Source organism: Bacillus rossius, chromosome 5, assembly GCF_032445375.1.
Source record: "Bacillus rossius redtenbacheri isolate Brsri chromosome 5, Brsri_v3, whole genome shotgun sequence".
Classification (NCBI taxonomy): domain Eukaryota; kingdom Metazoa; phylum Arthropoda; class Insecta; order Phasmatodea; family Bacillidae; genus Bacillus; species Bacillus rossius.
This window is the reverse complement of record NC_086333.1, coordinates 49,312,317-49,338,515: the sequence shown is the minus strand read 5'-3', so window position 1 is coordinate 49,338,515 and position 26,199 is coordinate 49,312,317. Positions and strand designations below refer to the sequence as shown.

General features: G+C 37.0%; 1 protein-coding gene across 5 annotated transcripts in view; it reads left to right on the top strand.

Annotated features, from left to right (window-relative positions):
- The window catches only part of LOC134531781 (nuclear receptor coactivator 7), a 667,626-nt gene that overhangs the window by 387,637 nt on the left and 253,790 nt on the right, over positions 1-26,199 (top strand). The window contains exon 1 of one of the 5 annotated variants that reach the window (XM_063367699.1): positions 4,588-4,744. The exons of 3 other annotated variants lie outside the window; for them this stretch is intronic. The gene's annotated coding sequence lies outside the window, so the exon portion shown is untranslated. Of the gene's footprint in view, positions 1-4,587; positions 4,770-26,199 lie in introns of those variants that run through there. One more of the 5 variants, XM_063367698.1, reaches the window with a different exon arrangement.

Genomic DNA, 26,199 nt, shown 5'->3' with positions numbered 1-26,199 from the left:
AACATATTTGAATTAATGAGTGCAAATAAAAGTAAATTTATCAATTAAATTGTAGATTTCATTTCACTTCTTCTTTGTATCCATAAAAAATAGTGATAATTCAATAAAAATGATTCAATTTCATTGATAAAAGTATGCAATCATTACATTAATGTTTTGTTATGACGTCACGTTAAACTATCGTTCGTAAACCGACTTTACAGACAACCATTTTTTTTTTTTTGTCACGTGAGTACGTCTTGCAAATGGGATGCCAGTTTGAAAAGTGGCGTGTATCGAAACTACGATAGATTTCGAAACTTACGAAACATAAACTTGTATTAGTGTATTAAATTATTAGGGTAAAGCTTTAAGCATGCGCCGTTATAAACAGTTGTTTATATACATTTACGGTCACTACGAGTATAATAGGCCAGTTTCTGGAACGTTCGATTCCGGGTGACTCATTTACTTTGATAACAGATATTGTACACACGCGTTAGCCAATATGAATCAATCAAATATATTTTGTGCATAAAAGTGGGAACTATTTAAACCATGTTTGAAAAGGTTTAAAAAAAAATTACGAGATCGAGGCTTATGGCGAATTCATACAATCGGAATGGCAAGAAACGACAAACAACATGTTACAATTTAAAAATATATTTTTTTTCGTATAATATTTAACTAACAGGACTATTATACAATTCGTGATAATTATAAAATCACAGACTCTGATTTTATTCATTTGTATTGATTTTATATGTTTTTCGTCCTGTCGACAACGAGGTAATTATGGTGGATTCACAGTCATAACATAATGTTAACTTAGAGAACCATTGATTGTGCGTACAAGATTTTACCGCCATGTTTTCGAACCTGCATATATACAACATAGTACGGTGGTGCGCAAGGGAGAGGTCCTGCGCATACGAGGGGCATGAATGAATTTTATGTTTCGGACGCATGGCGAAACAGCCAACGAGACCAGAAAAGTTTGGAATTGTATATGTGTGTGTGTGTGTGTGTGTGTGTGTGTGTATATATATATATATATATATATATATATATATATATATACACAATTCCAAACTTTTCTGGTCTCGTTGGCTGTTTCGCCATGCGTCCGAAACATAAAATTCATTCATGCCCCTCGTATGCGCAGGACCTCTCCCTTGCGCACCACCGTACTATGTTGTATATATGCAGGTTCGAAAACATGGCGGTAAAATCTTGTACGCACAATCAATGGTTCTCTAAGTTAACATTATGTTATGACTGTGAATCCACCATAATTACCTCGTTGTCGACAGGACGAAAAACATATAAAATCAATACAAATGAATAAAATCAGAGTCTGTGATTTTATAATTATCACGAATTGTATAATAGTCCTGTTAGTTAAATATTATACGAAAAAAAATATATTTTTAAATTGTAACATGTTGTTTGTCGTTTCTTGCCATTCCGATTGTATGAATTCGCCATAAGCCTCGATCTCGTAATTTTTTTATATATATATATATATATATATATATATATATATATATATATATATATATCATATGGTGGCAATAAACTGTCGAGATATTACAATGCTCACGTAATTCCTGCTTTAAAAATAAACGGCGCTAGTTATCTGCAAAACGTAACTAGCGATTAATTTAACCGAAAGAAAAATATGTGACGTTGTTAGAATTGTTTACTTATAAATTTTACAATAACCTAAATTAATATATTTTTTTTTAAATACTGTTTTCAGGGATGATTACCAGATAGTTAAAAAATATTTTTTTTTTTACAAAATTTATACCAATGGACGCAGGACATCACGAAAATTCATTTGCTAAAATTAATAAATAAGAACTCAGTTGTGAACCGATTTTGCACAGGTGATGCGCATAGCCTGCTGCTGTGTGCTCGCTCATGTTTTTTTTGTTTTCTTTTAATTAATTGTGGACCCAAATTTAGAGACTGACGAACACAGTGCAAGTCTGGGGTCCAGGCAGTTGTCTGGACTGCCTGGACTTATTTCGTGAAGCCACTGGGAACGGAAGCCAGGATAAATGGAGCGGGCTTCGCACCCGGTTCTCCCGATCGCAAGTCTATTATTGGCCGTTGCAACACATCGCTAGGTTATTCTTTAGTACCCGTCGTTGACGCTAGATGTCCGTTCCGTCACCAAACACCACGATGCCCTCAGATCCATATTGCATTGTCTTAAATTATTATTATTTTTTATTTTACGTGTTAGTTATTTTGCACCGATCTTAAGGGATTCCGTGAAACACCAAGGTAATGATTTTTTTTGTTGAAAAGGTATTTTTAAATACTGTTATTGGTCTGAAAATTCGATTTTATCAATGGCTGAGCCGTAGAAACTTAACATGTCGGCAAGTTGTGTGTACATATGATTGGAGACTTAATTGCAGGGTAATAGAAATATGGAAATAGCTGTTATATTTCAGTTTATCACATTTAAGGGCGTATCCAGCTCAAAACAAGCAAAAACAAGTTTAAAGTGTGGATAGAGAATTTTTTGTAATCTTTCAGAAACAAAAAAAAAAAAAGGGGGGGGGGTGCATTTTCCGGAATTCAACCTTTCATCGGTGAGGAGGGTTCATGGGGCCATACCCCCTCCATGCCTATGCCTATGCCTATGCCTATAACTAATGTAACATTAACATGATCCTACATTTTGCTCTGCTTGACGAGTCTCATAAGCACCTTTTCAAACTGACACATGATTTAAAATATTATTTTTACCCACGACGGAACGGATAAGGTGTATGCGTTTAGGATGAGAGGTTGTTTGTGTGTGCAAAAAACAAATGTTCCCATTTATCTTTAAAAAAAAAAAAAAAAAAACCGGTTTGACCGATTTAGATACAGTTTTCTCTAAAAATGCGTTATTTTGGGTAATCTAGTAAAATAATGAAAAAATGTTGAAACAAAATGTGTTTTCTCTTGTATCGGTTCGGAATATGTGAATCGGCAACAGTTGTATCGGTGTATCGGCATATCGGCAAAATTTTGTGAATCAGTACAGCTCTATTATTAGTTGTTATTACGTTGTTCTTACAATTATTTATTCTTACCCGAAAATATAAAACATTTGCAGTTTGAGATATCTACGGTGGCGGCCGCACGGGGTTAACAATAACAAAAAAAAATGAAGCAGTACGGCGGTAAAGTAAAGGTATAATATTTTGTAAGACACCAAACATACAGAACAGACAAATAGACAGATATTTAGACAGTAGGTAACGTAGGAATTTTCTTAACAAGTTGAAAATTAAAAGCAAAATTAAAAATTTCGAAATAACTCACTGTGGATGTAAACGTTTTAATCTTTAAAGGATTAAACAACTTTTTTTTTTTTGCAAAACCCCCGACTAAAAGGAAGTAAGTAACGAAAGATAAAAATAAAAACTCTTTTAATGGGGTTGGTTTGTTGGGAAGTCTGTCATTTAAACAACTAATTATGACTTTTTTTTTTGTTCTTCCTACCTTTATGTACTTATTTGTTTCTCGTAGAGATAGACACAGCAATAATATCAAATATAGGTATTACACATTTTCACCTACCTATTAATATAATGACAAATCCAAGAAGCTGCCATCTCTGTTCCCAATTTCAATTAAAATATAGCAGTATAGAAAATCTATTATGTGTCTCGTAGACATGCAAAAATTTATATCAACTAAAGACTACATTTATTTCCGTACCAAACGCAATTTCAATTAGTCACAATCTCGTAAAACTACAAATTATTATACACACACACACACACACAAATACAAATTATTGCGGTGTTTTTGAACTTTACTTCTTGGCGATACACGAAATGGTGGAAAAAAAGCTACATAAGGAAATTGAGGAGAGAAACAGCCGTAGAAGCTGAATTACGAACTTAAGTGACTTCAGCGCAATCAGATATCAAGTCAATATCTGTTGAGAAATTTTGAGGGAAGATATAAATTACAAGAGAGCTGTCTTGTTTAGTTGTCGGGAAATGCCCTCAAGTAATAAACATATTCTTAAAAAAAAAATTGCATTTTACCTCACTACGACACCATCAAGCGACGACTCTTATAATTTTTTTCCCCCCGGCCTATCTAATAGAATCTTTTGGTGAAGCCTCTAACAAAATCTAAAGTAAAATTAATCAACATATTGAGTTTCGAAGTATTTCCACTTTTACGGCATCTGCAAGTAACGCAATTTTGTTCCGTTTCCTCCTCGTAATCCGTTTAAACCTACATAGGACCTTTTATTACTACACGAGATGACTCACGTAATTTTATTTTATTTGTTTTACGGCCAGCGAAAGTGCCTGTTAAGTTCAGTTGTTTAATTAATGCTGTCGTTTTAGGTATTTTTATATTCTTGCTAGGGAGAGTTTTATTTCTTCGCCAGTAGTCTCTCTCGGTGAACGCGAAACCCCAACGAGGAACGAATCAATAAGCCGACAAAACACCAACGCCCGCCTGTCCTCTTGAGCGGAGCAAGGCCATCTTTTTTTTTAATTTTACATTTTAGTCGGCGATGACGCAAGAGTAATGAGCTCACGGCTGAAGCGGCGGGGATGGGCGGATGGCGGCATGCAGGCAGGCAGACCGGGCGCGCTAGTTCCCGGATTCCCCGCCAGGGTCGCTGCAGGCGTCGCATGGCGGACACCGCCAGCTAACCGTTGTTTGTTGTGCGCGCGCGGCTAGTGGCGTCGGAGCCGACCAAGGCAGTTTTCAACCCACAGATGGCAAGGTAGTGTTCCACCGGCGACCGTTAAGTAATTAGCTTTAGTTTATTATTTTTGTTTTGTTATTTCGCACGCGTAGTTGAATCTCGTAGTGTGCTAGCTACGGGGCCGTGTGCTTTGTGTACTCGTGTAGCCTCGTCAGCTGAAGTAGTCGATCGATTTTAGGCAGATCGTTCGAACTGAAGTTAAAGAGAAGGTACGCGTTGTTACGTTTCAAAAATATTTCAGGATAGTCCGGAAGTTTATTTTTTCTCATATTGTTAGGATTTTGGTTGACGTATTTGTTGATCGTTAACGTAAACACAAATACAATTTTTTTTTTCCTTGTCTCGTAAACTCACCAAAATTTCAAAAAAAATTTAATTTAGCTAAAGATAATTTAAACGTGACAAATTCTAGTGATTATCTCAACCCACGAAATCAATTTTACTAATTTTTCAAAATTAAATTGATGTTTCATTTTCTTACTGTAATCGTGTTCTCGAAAATTCATAGGGATTGTGATTTGCAATTTTTATTGCCCTTAAAAATACAAATGGGAATGGTTTTTGATGAAAAATTTATCTTGCTCATACCTGCATTATAATTGATGGAATAAAATTTGTACTAATATTTGCTTGAAACTTCTTACAAACGCAAGCATTTAATTGCTTTATGAGTGACATAAAATAAAATATTTCAATTTATGAAACGTATGGAACTCAGGACTCTTAATGAATCGAATAGTGAGTGTTTTTGATGAATAAATAGATTATTCGTTGACTCAGATGGATAGATTTTTGTATAGCCAATGTATGTAGCCTGTAATTTTATATTTTTATAGAATCGTACGTTTACTAGAACACGTTCTAATGACATGGAAACATTTGGTTTTTCAGTTTGCATCACTAGCAGTAAGTAGTAGGCCTATATGAGTTCTGACACTGTCCAAATATAACGTTTTGTTCCTGTGCTGCTCTGAACATTGTTCAGCTAAAATACATTATTTTGTAGCAAAGGAAATTAATACAAATTTGGGCTTAATGTATTTTTGGACATACTTACATATTTTATGAAATTACACATTTGATTTGTGGTAGCTTTAAACGTACATATCAGTTTTATTGGAACTCAAATGATGCAAATAAATGAGCATTATGGTAATACACTGTGTGTAATACACACAGATAATATTTTATAATATTAATCTAAATTATTATAATATTTTCTAATAAAAAATTCTGGTAACTAAGTATATGCACTTCAACATTTCTCTAAACATTGTTGAACTATCTGAGACTAAACAAAAATCCTTAAAACTAAAAAAAAAAGATATCTTTGATGATTTTGTAAGTTTATGTTAGCTATCTTTTGTTACGTAAATAAGGGTTTACATTTTCATCTTACCTATAATTTATAAATAATTTACACAGCTTAGAATTAATCTGCATTTTACAAACAATAAAGAAAGCCTTTATAAACGTATCGTAACTTTCTCAAGTGAGCCATTTGCGAGATACCAGCATGTTTCAACTAAGTGTGTACTAACCTTGTTTTATGCAGCAAGATGTGCTGTGTTGCCTCTGCATGAATAAATGCCGATGATAAAACCTTAAATCGATAGTTAAAGAAAATTAGAGCTGGAAAAGTGTGTTTGCTTACAAAATGAACAAATATCCTAAAATTAAGGAACTCCCATTTCTTCGTAAACATGCAGTTACTTCGCATTCGTATAGATCACTATTACCTGGACGGGTCAATACGAGACAGCCTTTTGCGTTAATTTTTACTTCGAAGTGAAAGAAAAAAAAAATAGATGAAAGTATTTTTTCCTTGATTACAGGCAAAAAGAAAGTATAAACCCTCATTTTCACAGTGAATAGGATTTAATTTGTATTCAAAAATTTGACGCACAATATAAAGTGATAATTAATGTAATTTTAAGAAATCGAGTGTGTTTTTTCAGGTGCCCTTAGTTCACTTGATGCTCTCTTCATAAGGAGATTATGAGTAAACGATTTATTATTTTCTCATGAAAAATCGCCTGACATAATTAACGCACTGATTCTGTTTATAGGAGCGAAAATATTTGTACATGCATATGGTATATTAACTGTCGTTTGCTATAAACAGATTCTAGTCGCAATGAGAGGGTTCCCGCAGACAGGGCAAATCTGGAAAACATGGTAATTCAGGGAATTGAAAAGGTGTCTTAAGAACCTGTAAAACACATGGCAACATAGAAAATGTTGGCTACCAAATTGGATTGGTAATTTTTGATACTAGGAATATATATTCTTTAAGTATCCTAAAAGATAGTCTGTACTTTATAATAAAAAAAGTTTATACTGTTAAAAATTACAGTACATTTATGGACTTTTTGATGCAGAATTTACTTCAAACAAACAAAGAGTTCTTCGTAATTCCAAATAAGTTAATCTTCATAATCATTACGCCGTGTTTTTACTTCCCTACGCCGTATTTTTACTTCCGAGTTGTATGTTTCGTTCTAAACAATGGTAAACCCATGTGGGGAAAATAAAAGTGTTTACCCTTTTTTGAATGTTTTGTTAATATGCCAAGAAAATTCTTTTTATTCTTGTTATAGATAAGTGAACTCAGTCTCCGTAAATTTAAGACTATAGCAGTAGACTTACGAAGATCCTTGATAATTTTAAACCAGTGTTCCACGCTAATTTAAGGTGAAAATTGTTAACAGCGTAGTTTAAAATCTGTTTTCATCTTTTATTAAACTTAAGAGAAACAACCAGTGAATTAGCTGTGTATTGATATAATTGTTTTAAGCCGATAAAATATCTATAGTCATTTACAGGGTCACAATCAATATTATAGTGTTTAAATTTTTGATCAAATATAAGTTGTGGTTTTATTTTTCAGACTGGGATATTTGCTTGGATATCATTAGTGGAAATAATTGCGTGTGAAATATTTTATAATCAATTTGGCATGTCGTGTGTAGTCTAAATGTGTTTCGATCGTATTTGTATTTTAATATATTTATGTTATATTACAAGATTGATTGCTGAGACAGGCGGGGGAAAAAAATATGGACAGCGAAAACAGGGAAAATTCAAGGAAATTGTCTAGAGTAAGAGTTTAGAAACCTTGTAATGTTCAACGTCTAATGGAAACGGATTTTTACGTACTTAACTTGCGCGAAGCGGTTTCAAAGCCTTTATGTAAAATCAAAAATTGTTTTTTATACCCAAACCAGGCGTTCTACATCCTACAAGTAGCAGCATAACGATGTATTGACTGTACCTTGATAGTCGTTCACCTTGGTTCGATTTTTTTAATCTCATTTTCCCCTTCACAATTGCTAGCTTTGTTCCCACGTAAAGGCAAACAAAAACATTCACTGGGCTGTGTGAATGGCTATAACCCAGGATTGCAAATCTGTAGGTTTCGCAAGGAGGGCCAGCGGAAATTCTCAAAAAGGAAGGGGGGGGGGGGTAACCGCGCGGCCCGAGAGTTTTGTACGTAACCGACACATCATCTCTGGATACGGTTCTTTCATGTTGTATACTGCCCTTATTTTGACCTACATGCATGCAATAAGAAAAAAAATTAAATTGTACGTAAAATTTTGCATAAAATATAGTTGTGACATTATTATGTTTGTCAACCCCCTTTCATAGTCACAATTTGGCAAGCGCGAGCAGGTCAGCGGTCTCCCACAGTGAGGGGCTTCTTAATTGCAGCCCCCCCCCCCCTCATCCTCCTCCTCAGGGCCTACGCCCGCATTCACAAAGGACTTTTCTTTGCACATTTCCGGCTCTTTTTCTTTTAGCCCGCTGTATGTTTTACCACACCTGTAAATGAGCACTTCCATATACAGCAATTTTATCATTTTTATCTTCTATATTTGTTGCCAACCTAACCTGAGTTTGGACCAGGTCAAGTTTAGTTGCTTGCAGGATATTTCTTTATTGTATTTATTTTAGAAAACTTGATATTCGCGCTTATAAGGGTTTAAAAAGAGGGGAATTGAGAAGCGCGTTTTTGAAATTCAATCCTACAGGCTAAAATATTTCTGAAAATTGAAAGATAGTACTTTCTTGTGTTAAAACTCCAATTTTCTTTTTTATATTTTATAAAAATTTATTACTCTTCAATGTTACTCATAAGAACACATGTTAAAATTATTGACAAAATAGGTGTTAAAAATCTCTTATTATATATTTACTATGGTTTTATTTTGAGCAATTATTTTCCCTATGATGAACTACTTATGAAGTTAATAACTGCAAACTTAATTCCGTTTGGAACAAATGCATACATTTATGAATTTATTACAGCTCTATCACGCTTATATCAAGCAAATGGAAAAAATTAAAAATAAAAGTACTACTCATTTACCCCTCTTACCCATTTCCCCCCATTTTTTCTATATATAGGAATGTGTTTAGGGAAATTTATCATACTACATCACCTTACTTTTAAAACATTTCAAACTTTTCCATCAATTCGGCAGTAAAAACATCAAGTATATTTTAAGCAGTGGCATAAGCAACACTTTTTCCAAATTTCTAGTTTGTTGTCTTATAATTCCAGGGAGAATGTTACCCACCCAATTCTCTAGTCCAGCCTCGTTCACCCCACTGGGAGTTATTTCTGTGCAGTCAGTTCCTAGTGGATGTTCATTTAACATTAGGAACATACCTGTCGAATTTAAAGGTTATAGTTAATATACATCCAGAGAATTCGTGTATCAGTGAATGGAATTTCGCTTTAATATATATATATATATATATATATATATATATATATATATATAACTAGCGCTGCTAAATTCTAACATAAAATCTATTAATCGATAAAGATGTTTGGTTTTGTTTGCGGGAAAAAGTCATGGGATCGTAAACACTTACAAACATTTCAGCAATGTATCTACTTCGGTTTCAAAACTGTGCTTAAATGTTGCATAACTTACATATCTTGCATACCAATATGTGATATTGTACTGATACTCTCCGCAATAAACACGATTTAATGGAGTCTGTGCAGATGTGCATTTTACCATCACTGCGTAGTGTAGTTGCTATCGGGGATACTCCTGCCTTTTGTAACAGCTGTGTTTGGGCGATTGAGGAAGTGTGCGCAGTCGTAGTACTTATCGGTGGAAGGTCAATAAGAAACTTGTTTACTGTGACGTCAACAGATAAATTCACTAAAGGGCAAATATGATCGGTCAACTTTGGGGCCACACGGGTCTGTCCCTTTAGCTTGTCGTTCATTACGCAACACTATGCCTATTGCTGCAAAAAAAAAAATAACCTGGTGGTTGGAGATAAAATAATATTCAAGTTCGTAACCTAAAAAATTAAAAAAAAAATCCCTGCTCCAATCATTTTTAAGCCATGAGCAACTGTGTACATACACTCTAAAAAAAATTCTATCAGATGTATTTTTCAACCAACCTAAACAGGGTTTGCAAGTGCTTCAGAACTACACATCGTGTATGTTTGCTTGTGATTGGCTGGTTTAACGTCAACAAACCATAATTAAAAAAAAAAATGGTCGAACGCGAGTCGTGAAAGAAAAATTAATAGGCAAATAAAATATATGATTTGATTGGTTTTGTGTTAATGATTGGCAGTACAGAATCATTTTCTGGAACGATAGCTTTAATACTGCACTTACTACTTATCCTAATAAACACCAAACTTATCACACATCCAAATATTAACTTTTGGCTTTAAGTGGGGGTAGTTTTTCTGTCAGCGATATTAAATTTCGGACACCATAATATAAGTATATAAATGTATAACATGATTTGTTATTTTCGTATGAAATATGTAAACTTTTTAAAAAAATACTACTCATAGAGGGCACAAAATCCGTACAGAAATATATTTAATCCTAATATTCGAAAAAAAAATATTGTTTGTATTGTTAAAACAAAAATTTACAATATTAAATAATTTTTTAAAACCTATGCTCAATGTTAGTGTTAATTTTTTGTGTTATATATTTAACATATTACTAATTAAAAAAAAATAAAGCTTTTATTTTGTTTAGGTATTCTGTTTTTAGGCCTTATTTTTATTTAATATATTTACAATTTTTACAAAACTACTTTATGCATGTACTGTGTTTCTGCAATTAAAACATCTGATTTCTTAATCATCATCAAAGTAGTCTTAAATTTTTATAATTGTGTTTTAATTGAATATTCAGTGTTGAGGAAACGTCGGAATTCTCCACGGCCCGAGAACGGCATATTCTGCGCATCTTCTGAGCGCATGCTCCGCACCGAGTCACGAAGCCGGATATGCGTTCCATCCGCGCGCTTGAAGCTCGACCTTATCACTCCTTGGCGGGCGCAGGCGAACAAACCCTCCTCTCCCCCCCCCCCCCCCCCAGCATGGCTGACGGGCGTCTTAACACCGCGCGTCGTTCGCGAGCCTCTGGTGACGTCGAGAGAGCTCGCTGGCAACTCGCCGACGATGACAGTGCAGGAGTTGGGCACCGCCCCCAGGAGACGAGATCGCCGTGCTGCAGCTCCCATGACGTTGCGGGAATGGTGCCTCACCGCGCCTGATGATGGCTGAAATGGTACGAATCAGGATTTCCCTCTTCAAGGGCCCCGCCTACCCGGGCACACATCCGGTGTGCAGAGCTACAGGCGGAAAAAAAAACACGCTGTTTTAAAACTTCGTATCAGAAAAGCATTTAAGAAGATGTGAGGGGAGGCTGAGTAGTTCTGTTTCCGTATTTCGTGTTTTAAAATGTAATTTTAGACGAGTGAAAATGGCCTAGAGATGTCTTTTCAATAATATTTAGGCATGAGAGACCCGGTAACAGATTCTCGAAAGCGCTCAAGGGACTTGTAATACACCTGTATCTTCATTTCTCCTCCGTATAAAGTTATCGTTACCTACCACTCAAATCGTATGGTGGTTCTCTGCACGACGAGAAGACTGCACGCCTGTCCACAACCTTGCGCTCAGTTGCGAAACCGTGTGCTAGAAGCAACAGTGAGCACAAATACACTCCTGACTACAGTCACTTCCATAAAATACGGTCGTTTGAGATCCTGTCGTCACAATGCAAACACCACACTTCAACCAATGCTTTGGGTTGTTCCGCAAACACGGTGCAGACCATCAACTGAGACAAGATGTGGCTTCACGCAGTATTCGTGGCCACCCCATAGCGAATAACACCCGTGCCATAGCCATCGTGTTGCCCACTAGATCAGCGAGTGTGCATTACACAGGGCGACAACAGAATTCGCCCTCAAGAGGTTTCGACTGAGGTTATGTTTTTCTTTATTGACCAACAATTTATTTTTAACTTTTATATGTATGCTTTTTATTGTAATTGTTTAAAATTAAATTAAATGCTTACTTAAAATACTGTACGTTTCAGACTTCAATAATGAAATTTTTAACAGTTTCTAAGTCTCTGTGCGTTGTTTGCCATGGAGTGCGTAATCCTATACTTTTCTTATCGTAACTTTGCGTCTTGTAGAGACAGCACTATTATTTAGAGACAATGCAAGGAAATTATGTGTCTCATGTAGCATGGGTACATCCTTGACTTGCCTGAAATGATTTCGGAAAATCATGGAAATCCCTGAGAACAGAATGTTTGGGCGGGGATTAGAACCTGGGTACCACCCGAATGCAAAAGCAATGTCTTTATTTTTTGCCACGCATCACATAGTTCGTAATCGTTTCAGCAGGTAGAATGTGTCGATGTTGGCGTTTCTGATACCCATTGGCCTTTTTTAATGTTAAATTTTTTTCACCTTAAATTTACAAATCACGCGGTGGGAGACGAGTGATCACTCAACCACTTGGACCCTTTATGAAGAGTATTTGTTTAAATTATCCAATGATGCTAGTAAATTTACAGGTGTTTTGAGATTACTTAATTTGATCATTAAACCACAGGAATTATTTGGTATTTGAACTAAACATTCAAAAACTAATTGAGTTCCAGCAAACACATCTCTTCGTACTTCAACCATGTGAATGTTTACCCTAATTAAAGTACAGGATGTCCATAAAAGAATGTCCCAGTTTCAATGGTATATTATAACAGTTAAATTAAGACTATTTACAGAAAAAACATACATCAAATCGAAGGTAAACTATAGTAGTTTTTCTTACGGCACACATCCAACCAATTCTTCTCACATATTGGTTTTATAGTTCGGAGTAATAGAAGCAATATCCTCTAATTCTGTGTTTAAACTTAGACAAATCATTAGGTAGCGACAGAACGTAGACACTGTCACTACCTTTTCTCTCTTCACAACTCAGGAGGCAATGAAGGCAAAATGTAGTAGAGATGGAAAAGGACTGGGCTGAGGTCAGGTATGTTTAATTGCTGTTAAATTTTCAAAAGACCAACAAAAACATAACATTAATATGAGCTCTCCGAAACATTGAATCACACAACAACAAAGTTACTTTACAGCTCAACAGAACTTCCAAAAATATTAAAATTAGAATTCAAAATTATTGAACTTTCATATTGGACAATCAACACAAATATTTTACTTTACTTATCAGCAAAATATTTCCAAGGTAACGTCAAATATTACAGGTGTAAGCTGTAGATAGCAAAAAGGAATGTACGCTGCATCTTCGCATAAGTACATTGTTAACAGAGCATATCATATACATATTCTCCCTGAAATCGAAACCTATGCCAGTTTCTATTAAACTAATTTAAAATTCTTCAAGTAATTTTAAAGTACATCAAAAACACACCAAAGAGAACACTTCCAGGTTACACCTTTTCTCTTCAAAGATATATTGTTAGTGAAAAATGTTTTCAAAATATCTTCATGTAATATTTCAGTATGTATTGATTTACAAGTCAGCAAATAAATATAAAGTACTCACAAGACCAAATCCAATACATTTTGAGGTAAATAAGATATGCCAAAATGTACAATCATTTTTCAGTAAGGAGTAAAATCGTAATTCAGATGTAAACGAAACCTTTTCCTCAACTTCTGTCAATTAATAATCAAGCAAAATATTTCAAGGTAACGAACTATTAAACTTTGTATCAAAATATTATTAAAGTGACAGCCAATCTTATACACCATATATTAAATACTATCAATTTATTACTACAAGCATGAAATATTAAGTATTTTTTTATTTGTAAGTGTTCAGACCACAACTCTGTTGATAGCTTTCAGGTTTGACAAAATGTTTAACTGGTTCATAGCACCGACAGCCACAATTACAATTTCCCCAAAAATGTAATGTAAACAACAAAATTATTTTATGACACATCCAGCTATCTCAACTATTTGTTCAGTGCTATATATTGTTTTTGCCCTGCAGGATTTAATTCACCTGGGTGCCTCATTACATTAAAACACAGTTAAAACAGTAAATAAATACTGCTCACTTTAACTGTCATACAAAACTATGTAGACTGACAATTAACTGCATAAAACATCATTTGCCCAACGCCAGTTCACCAACAACCATAAATAATTACTTTTACAGTCAGACAGGAACACAGAAAATTACCAATATTTTTCCCTGCCTCCACTTTTAAGGTAATCCCACATTTTTTTTTTTAAATAAAGCAGGCGATACTCCCGAAGCAATCTAAGCCGAAAATTCCGGCAGCATGCTTAAAAACCAACTTCAAGTCTAACACTTACTTGTCAATGCGCAGGGACAAACAGGTTTGAAGCCAAAACAATCAAATATTTAAACCTGTTAAATTCTTCGTCAGCTCCCACGAAAAATCCTAGGCATGAAACATGCCACATCCACAAGCCTTACAAAAGCAAAATGGCTTCTCCTCTTCGCATACAAGACAATGAATCCGCAAGTAAAATGGCACGCCCCGACCTCGTAGCATGCAGTACATGACACTAACCACTTCTCAACATGGCAGTTCTAAGTCCCGAAAATCGCTAAAATAGTAATTTTTACAGTCGTTCGTCCTCCGATAGTGTAATACACCTCCCGTCGTTCAGGCAGTTTCCTTGATTGCTCAGCAACATCCACCTCGCTATCAAAACAAAAATTTCCTGCTACTGTCAACACTGCCAACAGTCGCACCTGTGTTTTCGTACTATGTGCGTCTCTGCCTGAGGACGGGAGCAGATAGCAGTTCCCGAAACGTCGCTTGTTTCTGTTTTAGAAAACTATTGTTTCGTCGTGTTTTTGTCTTGTTCAACTGTTGTGCTGAATTTTTTTGGGTTCAATATTTTTGCGCTGTCATCATTTGTGGAGGTTTTTTCGTTCTCTTCTGTTTTTGGAAAACTTTTGTGTTTGTTTCGTCTTTTCGTTTTGTCGTGTTTTTTTGTCTCGTTTCAACTGTTGTGCTGAATTTTTTGGGTTCAATATTTTTTGTGCTGTCATCATTTGTGTTTTTTTTTCGTTCTGTTAGTCCATTTTTCTTTGTTTTTCTTTGTTTGTTGACCATATTGCTGTTATGGAATATTATGTGGTATTTATATCCTGTTGACAACAGCAATTTTTTGCTTAATTTATGTTTTTGTCTTTTTTGTTTTTTGTAGTTTTTTTTCTACAGACATACATGTGTTTAGCAATGGTTTATGTCCAAAAGCACACATCAAGTTAGGAAAACAAAATTTCTACTTGACGAAACCAAGCTCAAATCTCCCGACGCTCCACGCACTACCCCAGAGCACTCGCACGGGAACAGAAACAACTACACCTGGCATGCGGCGCTTCCGCGCCGCTAGAGCGCTGCTACAGACACTTGTCAGTCAACTCACCACAGCTGAAGCTCGTCAACCAGAAATGTGAAATGCGCAGCACGGCACAACGTGATCGTTTATAAAGCCCCAAAGGAAAAAAAAAATCGCATGGCGTTATGTCAGATGATTGTTGAGGCCAGCGAAAAAGAGCTCTGTCGTCTCGACCATTGCAATCAATCCAACAGTCAGAGAATTTGACGTTCAACCACTCTAGTACAAAGAGTACAATGGGGAGAGTCTTCTTCTTGTCAAATAAAGTTTACAGGTTCACCCTCTACCAACTGGTGAAATTACGCTCAAGAGACGCTATTTTGCGTAGGTAGCGCTGCAAGGGAGTTAAAAAAAAAAAAGAAGTATTCGCGCATGCATTTATCTAAAACTGTTTGAGTTACTCTTTAATTGCGACCTTAAACCAACACACTACAATGCTGGGACTTTCGGTGTGATTTATAAACGACGATTCAGCTATCTGGAACTTACGAAAAAGATTCTGTCTATAGTGAAAAGTGCGTAAATTGCCGTAATTTGCTAACGGTGTAGTTGGGGATCGTTCGCCGCAAGGAGCCCTTCCAGAACGCCGCGCCGTTGCGGTGGTGTGAAAGACCGCGGCCTGCCGCAGACAGCCGACAGTTATCGCGACGAAAAGGGCCTCACTTCCCCCCTCCCTTCTCTTCTTGACGAGGAGGCGAAGGTGGCAAGAGGGTCTCGTCGAGTGCTCAGTGCTAATGCCGTTCGCTATAACGCCCGATACCGTGAGAGGAAGATTTATACTGGTTTAAGGTACCAAACTCGTACTCACAGCCCTCTAAAACTGTTAATATAGGGACCACAATAAGCTAGGTTGAAGTTTGTTCTTGAAATATTATGATTTGTTGTAAACTATGGTTTGAGATATTTGATATGCAGTTACATCTCAATTATATTGCTGTTACTAATGTTTGGTTGGCTACTGTCTTGAAAACCTATACTGTAAAAATGTAAAATAACTACACATTCGGTGTTAGTGTAATTAGTATGTAAAAGTTCCTCCTGCTTCTGGTTTCTTGTGAGGTGCTGGGTTGGGTTGAGGTGCCGTCGGCCATCTTGGATTTTGACGTCACGGTGGTCATCTTGGATGACCTTGACCTGCAAAAAATTTCCATTGTTAGGAAAAGATTTCCTCCTATAATCTCAAAAGATCTAAAAAATAAAAAAATCCCTATTTTGAGGGAAACATTCCCGTTTTGAAGGAAAATTTGCCTTTTTATTCCTCAGAAAATGCCAGAGGCTTTAAATGTCTTCAGAGGTTTATTGGAGACTTATTGATGAGGAATTTCAGCCTCTATTTTTTTAATGACAAAATGGGAAAATTTTCCTTCAAAACGGGAGTTTTTTTCCTCAAAATAGGGAATTTTTTATTTTTCTAGTTTTTTAAGATGTTAGGCGGATTTCTCTGTCTAAAAACTGGAAATTTCTGGCGATTTTTTTGACAAATTTCGAGGTTTTTTTTTTTTTTTACATATTTGGCCAATTTTTGATTGTCTAGGTCAAAGGTCAACTATAAACTGCATTGACTATTTCTGTGCATCAGGTCGAGTTAGTTGGATTATTTTATTTTTATATTCTAGTCATTTATTGTACTATTAGTATCCTCTTAAAATACCTTTACAATAGCGTGCTGATAACGTAATAAACTAAATTGTTTAAGTTATAATTGCAGTTGTCTTAATAATTAATACTTCGAAATTAAAATTAAGTATAAAATTGTATTTTCTAGACACCAATCCAATTAAACAGTTTTATTTATGGGACTCCTCTTCAGATGCCAAACATTACTTGCAGCTACTCAGATTGTATACACTAGACGCAACATAACTCCGAGCCTGGGTGACGGTTAGAAAATCGTTGTGTGTATGTGAGTCCCGACACTGGAGAAGGCAGACGTGGCGCGGCAGTGAGAGATAATGCGTAACTTGATAACAGGGGCTACACGCTACTGCACAGAGTGAAAACTTAGTCCTTCGGTGAAATCCGACGAATATGTTGGTACTTACTATACGTTTTCGTTTACAGTTTGGATCTGAGGTTTGTATGCATGTAGTGTATCACTTTAGTTCAGAGCCAGTGTTACATATGTAGTGCAGTACTTCAGTAAAGTACAACTTTATACATAAAATGCCTTCAGTGTTGTCAAAAGTTAAGAGTAAAAAACTGCACTCGCAGGCGCGGGAAATAGTCTATAACGTTCTGCAGTTTATGGAAAATGAAGCGCGATTGCAGGAACCCTCCATTTCACTAGAGAAAGCACAGCTGAGAACAGCTAATGCGACGGGTGTGTCTCGCACGACTGTACAAACAATATTAAAAATGGCTCACCGAACAATTAATACAAAATCTTCCACCAAACAGTGTTGTTGTGATAGATAATACTCCCTATCACAATGTAAAAATAAATAAAACGCCTACCTCCAGCTCGATAAAATTGTAAATGCAGCAGTGGTTAAGTAAGGAGAATATTTCCTTTACTAGCGACATGCTCAAACCAAACTTGTATAACCTCATAATGAAGCACAAACCTTCGCAAGTGCAGTACTCGGCAGACAGACTATTGGTAAATAGTGGCCACACATTACTTCGTCTGCCCCCTTATCATCCGGATTTGACTCCGATAGAAAGCATATGGGATAAAGTTAAAGAAGTCGCTTCAAGAAATGTTACTTGCAATTTGGCAAATGTAAAAAAACTTTGCGAGGAAATATTTAACCGAATGGGTCCAGAAGATTGGATACCGATTTGCAATCACGCCAAGACACTCGAGAACGAATACTGGGATAAGGATGTGCGTTTTGACATTGAAATTGATAAAGCGATTGTTCAGTTAGGTGATGCAAACAGTGACAGCAGTGACGTTTACACATCAGACTCTTCGGATGGAACAGTCAGTGGCGTTGAAGAACTGAGGTAGTGTTTGGAACGTCAGTGGTAAGTGGTCAATGATTTCTGCTTTTCTCTACCTGCTGTGCATGGTCGCCGTATCTGCTTATACCCCCTCCTCATCCACCCGACCCCCCACACGTGTTGCAGTCAACACTCCTCATGTGTGACGTAGCTCAAGCTCGGAGTTATATTGCGCCTAGTGTACAGCAAGATATATTGGAAAGTAAAAAAAAAATAAAGCTAATCAAACCTGACCGTTGCCTGGCAACGACCGGAAATCGCTCTTTCTAATATCGATGGTCGCAATATCCATTCAATACCTTTTTTATGGACAAAACGAAAAAAAAAAATTCTATATTGTTCAACAGCTGCCCACTAGACTTAGCCCACTCTACAATGATCCGACTTTTGCTCTCTGTTCCCCCCCACCCCCCTCGTCACGACCGATCCGTGTAGAAACGTAACGTAGTATCGACCAACGATTTTTTTTCGAGTGCTGATTTAAAAAAGTTAATTTTAATATTTTGGAAGTCATACACACCTGACCTAGCCAGGGCCATCGAGAGAAACCAAGAGGCCCGGCAGCAAATTATTTTGTCAGGTCTCCTCCATGTTATTTAATATTCAACATTTGAAAAAAATCTTCAAAACAAAATCTGTAAACGGATCTGTGCTTATCGCATTACTTGTTAAGGTTTCCTATGAACCACATTAGCAATAATAGACTGGTAATTTTCATCCTATCAGGTTAAAGCCAAGCATTGCAGAAATCTCGAAATCAACCTCTTCCCCCCCCCCCCCAATCCATGCCCAAAGCCTGCTCCTTCCTGTCGACGGCCGTGGATGTTTACATTCGAGCTCAGGGTTGAAAGTGATTACATTGACCACTGACCACGTGACCAGTTACCACTTCCCTCGCCGAGACCGGTCAGAAGAGGCCCGGCGTTTTCCTCTCGGCGCTGCAGATTTTAACTACACTCAGCACCATCTCGCGTCGGTTTTTGTAATCCTTCTCGCGGCCGCCGAGAGCTGCCGACATCTCAGGAGCGTCGTTGTAACTGTGTTCGAACTCGGAAAGGCTATATACTGAACGACACAATATTTACTACATACAAGCCACAACATTCCCTGCGCTGTAATGCTCTACATCATGCAACAAGACACGTGCAACACTGAAGATGAAATTTTTTATACAAAAGTATATCATCTTAATATGTACATTACCTACCTGGGTAATAAATTTGCATTGATTTTAAAGTAAACGGTTTAACTTAGCCGTAATTACGTATTGTTAAGACAGGTTGAAGTAATTTTTCTAATGGAAATTCTTTTTCTGTGTCGGGAGTTTTAAAAAATTGACCCCTTCTATTGAAATAATTTTTACTTACAGTATGAGTGGTCAAACATACCCGATTAATTATTTTTTGCTGCATAAGCTTTCCAAATAATTTCCCCCCCTTAAAGTATAGTATGTTTGATATTATTTTGAATAATTATCAATAGTAGATATATTTATGATTGCGTAGTAAAAACGTTCTCAGACACAGTATCCAATAATTCGGTGCAGAATTTCCGAAAAACTCCCTTTACTCGAAAATGACACTTTTTTATTTTATATATATATATATTTTTTTTTTACTCAGAACCGTAATTATTTGGCCTATCAACTGTTCTTAGCTTGACTTTGAGTTATCAAATATTCTGTATAAATAACTAATTTATATGGTGAACGAGTTGTCTTACTTGATCTCAAAGTATTCATAAGTCAGGCAATGATTTCCTGTTGGTGTGGCGGGCCACTTTCGAAGTCTTGGCGGGTCGTAAATAGCCCGTCGGCCAAAAGGGTGGGCCACTGTTTTCCAAAGAGTGCGGGCTGATGAAACACTCAGTGTAGTTGGTATCTGCGCCCCCGCGAGAATGCTGTCTGCCAGCTTTCGCCAGCACGTGACCTAAACAGAATGCTGATTCCTCACGAACCTCCCACGTGATACGAAGGCTATGAAAACGGGAGCACGTTTGCCGCTCGGCGTGGTTCATTCACCTCTTCGGCGACTGCGCTTAGCAATGTGGTGGCGCCTGGCGAAACGCAACCTGTCGTACGCGCACGATCGCGCGGCTGCGTGGCTGCCGGCGCTTGGCTTTTAGAGGCTTATTAGGGGTCGTCCATTAATCAAGTGATGTTTTTTTTAGCAAATTTTTAACCCCCCTTCCCCCCTAGTGATTTGTGGTAAGGTCTCAGACTACCCCCCCCCCCCAATAAATCACGTGTATTTTTTTGGTACAAAATATTTTTAAAAATGTCAGAATATTATCTTTAAATATAGGTATAATCTAATTTAATTCTGGAAAATTAAGCACAGTGATAAAAATGTCCAGACACACATTAAGTTTGCAGGTTTATTCTCACTGGCATAAAAATAATAAAGGAAAGGCTTATATGTGATATACGCATGTATTCGGCGCCAAAATCACAGTCTTACTGGCGACTGGCAAGCCGAGCTGGGTGGTTCATGTTGCGGCGGGCGGGGATATTGTTGCCTGGCTACGGCGAGTCAAGGTCACGCGTCCCTTTTCGGTTTAGTAGAAATCGCGCGAAAAAATAAATACACGTGATATCTCTCTACACCCCCCCCCCCCTTTTTTTGATAGTTCGTGATTTTTCCCGATCCCCCCCCCCCCCCTTTTTCGAGCCTCACGTGATTAATGGACGATCCCTTATGAAAAAAGTATGCACTATACATATTTCAATTTTGTTGAAGTTCGGTCACTCAAAAAAGTCTTCAAGTTCAACTGTGTTGAACGTAAATATAAAATAACAACCTGGAACGGGACATACGATTCCAAAGACCACTCACTGTCGGTCTTGAAATATTGGATCCCGGATCAAAGAGCAGAATGGCGCAACTGGCAACTAGGCGTTTAACTTCACACTCCGCGGGTAGTACCTAAACCGGTTTGGGTCCCCCAAAAAAAAAAAGGTTCGCAGGCGTTCTCTAACCGGTTAGCAACGGAATATGAGAATGGCGGTTGGCGCGTAGCGGTGGATACGGTGTCGCGAGACTTTCGCTCGCCGCCGGGTCTTTTGTGTCTTTGGTCTGAATTGAAATGCTGCCAGGGGAAGGACCCTCGGCGAGAAATTTGTAGGCTACACCTTGCGTCGCACAAGTGTGTCCACTCCTCGCCTTCATCTTCCTAGAGCGACTGCCAGCGGCACCTTGAGCACTGGGAGAAAGGAATAAGTAGTTCACGTAAATAATAAAAGGGGCTTTTCTTCAAAATGTTTTTTCTTCACTAACTAACACAACAATTATTTATTATTAATAAACATTTAACTCGTAGGTACATATTGGACAAGGCGTCATATCATCGATTTCTTTTCGTCACAAAAAAAAACGGTATTTTCAATAAATAATAAAAAAGATACACATAACAATATAAACCGAGAAAAAATGTACAACTTAACGCTCTAACATTACAATTGCGTTATTAATTTTTTTTTCCTTTTTAAAACCATTAAATGTTTCTACTAATACTAATTTTTCTTACACCCTGAAAATAGGTGATTTTCGAGCTTCATATTTCATAAGTTTTTGTATTGTCAACTAAATTAAAAGTATGCATATATTTGGGTGCGGGGCATGATGACCCAACTGTGCCGCATATTAGTGATCTTCTTGGCACCATCTTACTTTTATTTATTCGTACTTCTGATAAGTGTTCAGGGGTTCACATTGTTTTTTTTTATTATTTCTTTATTCCAAGGAGGTCCTTATTATTTAGGCTTTAAGCAGTCTGTCTGCCCTCGTCCAATTTGACTGCGCTAAGAGACCGGACGCACAAACCTTCCCGTGCTCTTGTTGGCAGCGGGTCATGTCTGTCCCGCCTAGCCGCACGCACCGCATCCAGTGCCGCGTGCAGGGTGCGTGCCTTCAGCACGTGTTGCATTACGGTACCAGCTACGTGCCAGAGCGGCCAGCACCACTCCACGAGTTTCCCCATTACCCTTTTTTTTTCCTGCCCCTTCCTGGGACAGCTTTAACCATGTCTTGTCGCTAGCCCCTCCTAGTGACAGTGTCTGTGGTGCAGCAACCTGGTGTATTTCTGCTGTTATTTACCATCCGATTGAGAGAGTGTGTCCGCGGCGAATTAATCATCATGTAGTTACTATAATTAGGAGATTTAATTCCTCGCCAGCCTCCTTTTCTTTAATGTTGTAGTTTTGTTAGTGTGTGTGTGTGTTTCGCGACTGCCATATTCTTCGGACTTTGAGTTGGTTTTCGCCACAATGGATTAGCTTCTGAACATACCCACGTATGCGGCAAGTAGAAGTACCAACCTAACTTCAACTTTTGATCGTGAGTTTTTAATTCGTAATGGTCATCAGTTCGTTTCTTTGTTAGTTTTTTTTTTTATTTATCAATGCCTTTTCTTGTGTGTGCAGTGGGTTTTTTGTCTGTCGGGGACCTTTCTACTCCGATTTTCTCCCCTGACTTCTCTTTTGGCACATTCCTCGTGAGATGCGCCTCTGACGGAGGCCGGAGCTAATCAGAGACTTTCCCTGATTGGCGGCCAGCCCTCCGGAAACACCCCCCACCACACGTCCGGCTCTCAGTATCCAGCTAATACCAATGGAATATGATTTATCTAAGAACATCAGTTTAATTTTGGACAATGAAATTTAAGTATAAATAAAGACATATTGAATAAACATATATCAAAACTCATATCAATTTAGATTTTATTAATAAAATAATATTTTTTATAAAGTTATAAAATTTTTCAAAGAGAAGCACTTATGAATTTAACTATATTGTAATCATTAAAATTATGTAAACTCCTAATTACTTAAAACATTTTGTTACTGGCCAGCTTTCTTTTGCAACTAGCGGATTCATTTTTTTTTTTTTTTTTTTTTAACCTACGTAACTCTGTTAACTGTTGTTTTTGTTAAAACTGGATGTAAAATCTACCTACGAATCAGTAAATACGAGCTACAAATCATACTTATTGGCTTTCATGTTCATTTCTTGTAGACATCCTGTTATTACTAGGTTAACCCTTCGAGCCACTTAAATGCAGTTTGCAAATGAACGTCTGCACACTTTTACTAAATTCAATTTGTTATGTTGTTTTCCTTCTCATGCACGCCTTCGACTTTTAACTGCTCATCTGATAGCTGGACACACCTCCTAACCTCTAGGGAAGCAGAGTGATACAACAAACATTTCTTTGGCTCGTCTTGGAATTTTGTTGCAATTTTGGCTATCAAAAAAAAATTGCTCAACCTTTCTAAACAAGATGGGTTTTTATTTGCTTGGCACCATTCAAACAAACATTTTGTGGTTTCGAACAGCATTCTTTCTCTGTGCGTGACTAGTGGTTGCCTGGATGACATCTCAGTGCATTGCTGAGTCAACACGCCGTTACTAGCTGTTATGTCCCTCTCACCGACACGGACACTCAAGACGATACAATATCGCGACGTTATTTGGCGCTTGAATGGTTCTTACACGAGAAAAATTGAGCTTGGTCAAAACTGCTATGTACGTGCACACAATACACAGAGTTGAAGATAAATGGGTAACTTTTCTAACAGGTGCTTCAGGGAACATTCAGATTTTGAAAGCTGAGTATTGTGGCATAAATAACCAATTACACAATTCATGTAGTTTATTTAATAACTGTCGCAATTTGAATGTTCGCTAAAGCACCTGTCAAAAAAGTCTCATCCTATTCAGTGTCATGTATGCCGTCCCCATTCTTTGGTATGTCCTCAGCAGCGATTTTAAACATGACCAGTCAAATACTGCGGGATGTTTAAAAGTATGCCGTTCTGTAATACGTGCAAAATTTTGTGTATATTCCGTAGGACCGGTGTTTTAGTTCATCGTAATTATTATGTATAAGAGTTTTTATTTCTTTAAAGCTATGCACAGTACTGATCGGCGAATAATTCAACAAACACAGCACAGCTAACATAATGTTTTAATGAGAGAAAAAAATGAATCATTGAACGAAAGTTCTTAACGTCTCGTTGACCTCGAGGTCATTAGAGATTACGAGATTAATCGAGAAATTGTGTGTGTATATATGTATATATATGTATATATGTATATATACTTATGTATGTACATATACTTGTTCAAAAACAACTTCCAAATATGCATTCGAAATATTTAAGGGTACACATTTTCGTACAAGAAAGTACGAAGTGTGTATACTGACCACTAATTGGTTGGATGCTAGGTTCACCATAGGCTCATTCACGCAATTTAACTACCACATAATTAATCCTACGTTTTGTTACAAATTATTTGTATTATTTGTGTTAATACAATATCATAATTTTACCACACATATTTACAATTGGGAGGTTTTTGCTAGCAGACTGAATATTGAAATAATGATGTTTTGTTTTCGATTTGCTCTGCAACTAAAACACTAGAAAAAATCAAATGGAACTGACAACAAAAATGCATTTATTAACACACCGAATTTTGGTATGTTATATATATATATGTATATTTACATATATATACATATATGTATATATCTTCCATTTAAATTGAATGACCGTGGCTATAAGTAAATTCTTTTGAAATATATGTATGTATATTTATTATAGAGGTGTTTCTGCAAAGAAAACACGCAAGTACTTCTGTGCGAGCGTTTCTTACCTCCACCGGTGTACAGAGGAAAGAGACCGGCCTCTCCAAACTCAGGTGCGACGCGAAGAGTAAGTGCCCACTTCACCGCAGCCAGAGGCGGGAGGTCGGGGGCAGCGGGAGCAATGGAGGAAAAAAAGTTACCGTGTTTTCCCCCCAGAGAAAGGGCACTTTTTTTTTTCAAGGGGGAGAAATTACACGTCACCGTTTACCAATTACCGGGCGTCGTCGTGCGGTGGAAGAATAATAGCCGTGGGGTTGCGGACGGTCGATATTTTCAATTTCAGAACGTCTGGTCATCGTGATGTTCGTATTGAAAATCTTTGGTAGAGATAAAAAAAAAAAAAAAGCTCCATACCTGTAACGAATTTTTGTGGGATGTGTATTGAGTTTTACTTTTGAAAAATCTTAATCTAAGCCCAAGGGTCTTAACCTGGGTTCCGTGGAAACCTGGGGTGCGCGTGCGCGTGCGTATACCAGGGGTGCCACGGCAATAATATTTTACTTTCCTAACATTAGCAGTTTAGCAGTAGAATCCGTTTTTATAACATGGTAACACCATTATCTCCGTGTCTATGATTAATAGTCCATAAGTCTATGGAATGACACTCGTACGTAGGTCATGTTTGTGGTTGTTCATAATGTTTTCGAGTGATACCGGGTTTTTGTCATCGCAAAAAAAAATCTTTTCTTTGAAGAGACTGATATTTAGTGAATATATTGTTTAATGTACGGCTAGAGACTGCGTTCGTGCTTATATTTTCGTCATAGTTCCATAAAAAAATGTTTGCATGAGAGGTTAGTTTTAAGCTACGAGGTAATGAATTTGAAATGTATCACATATAGGTACTAACTTATCAGATGTAATCAAAATCAGCCACATGCCCATGATGCTATTTCGGGAGTTGCCTGCATTGGAATCAACATTTTTATTTATCTGAATTTTTTTTTATATTTTTGTTGCAGAATTATGAACAATTGGCTAAAAATCTGGTCTTTAAAACGGAAAGGTGGTGAACTCACTGAAACTTCTGAAGCGACATTCAATGACAACCAGCATTGTCGGAGGATACGAAACATCCCCTCAGACACCTGCGAGCCTAAGTCGTCCCAGTTGGTCTGACTCAGTTGGCGGAAAGACAACTCACGTTCAAAATTGGAAACA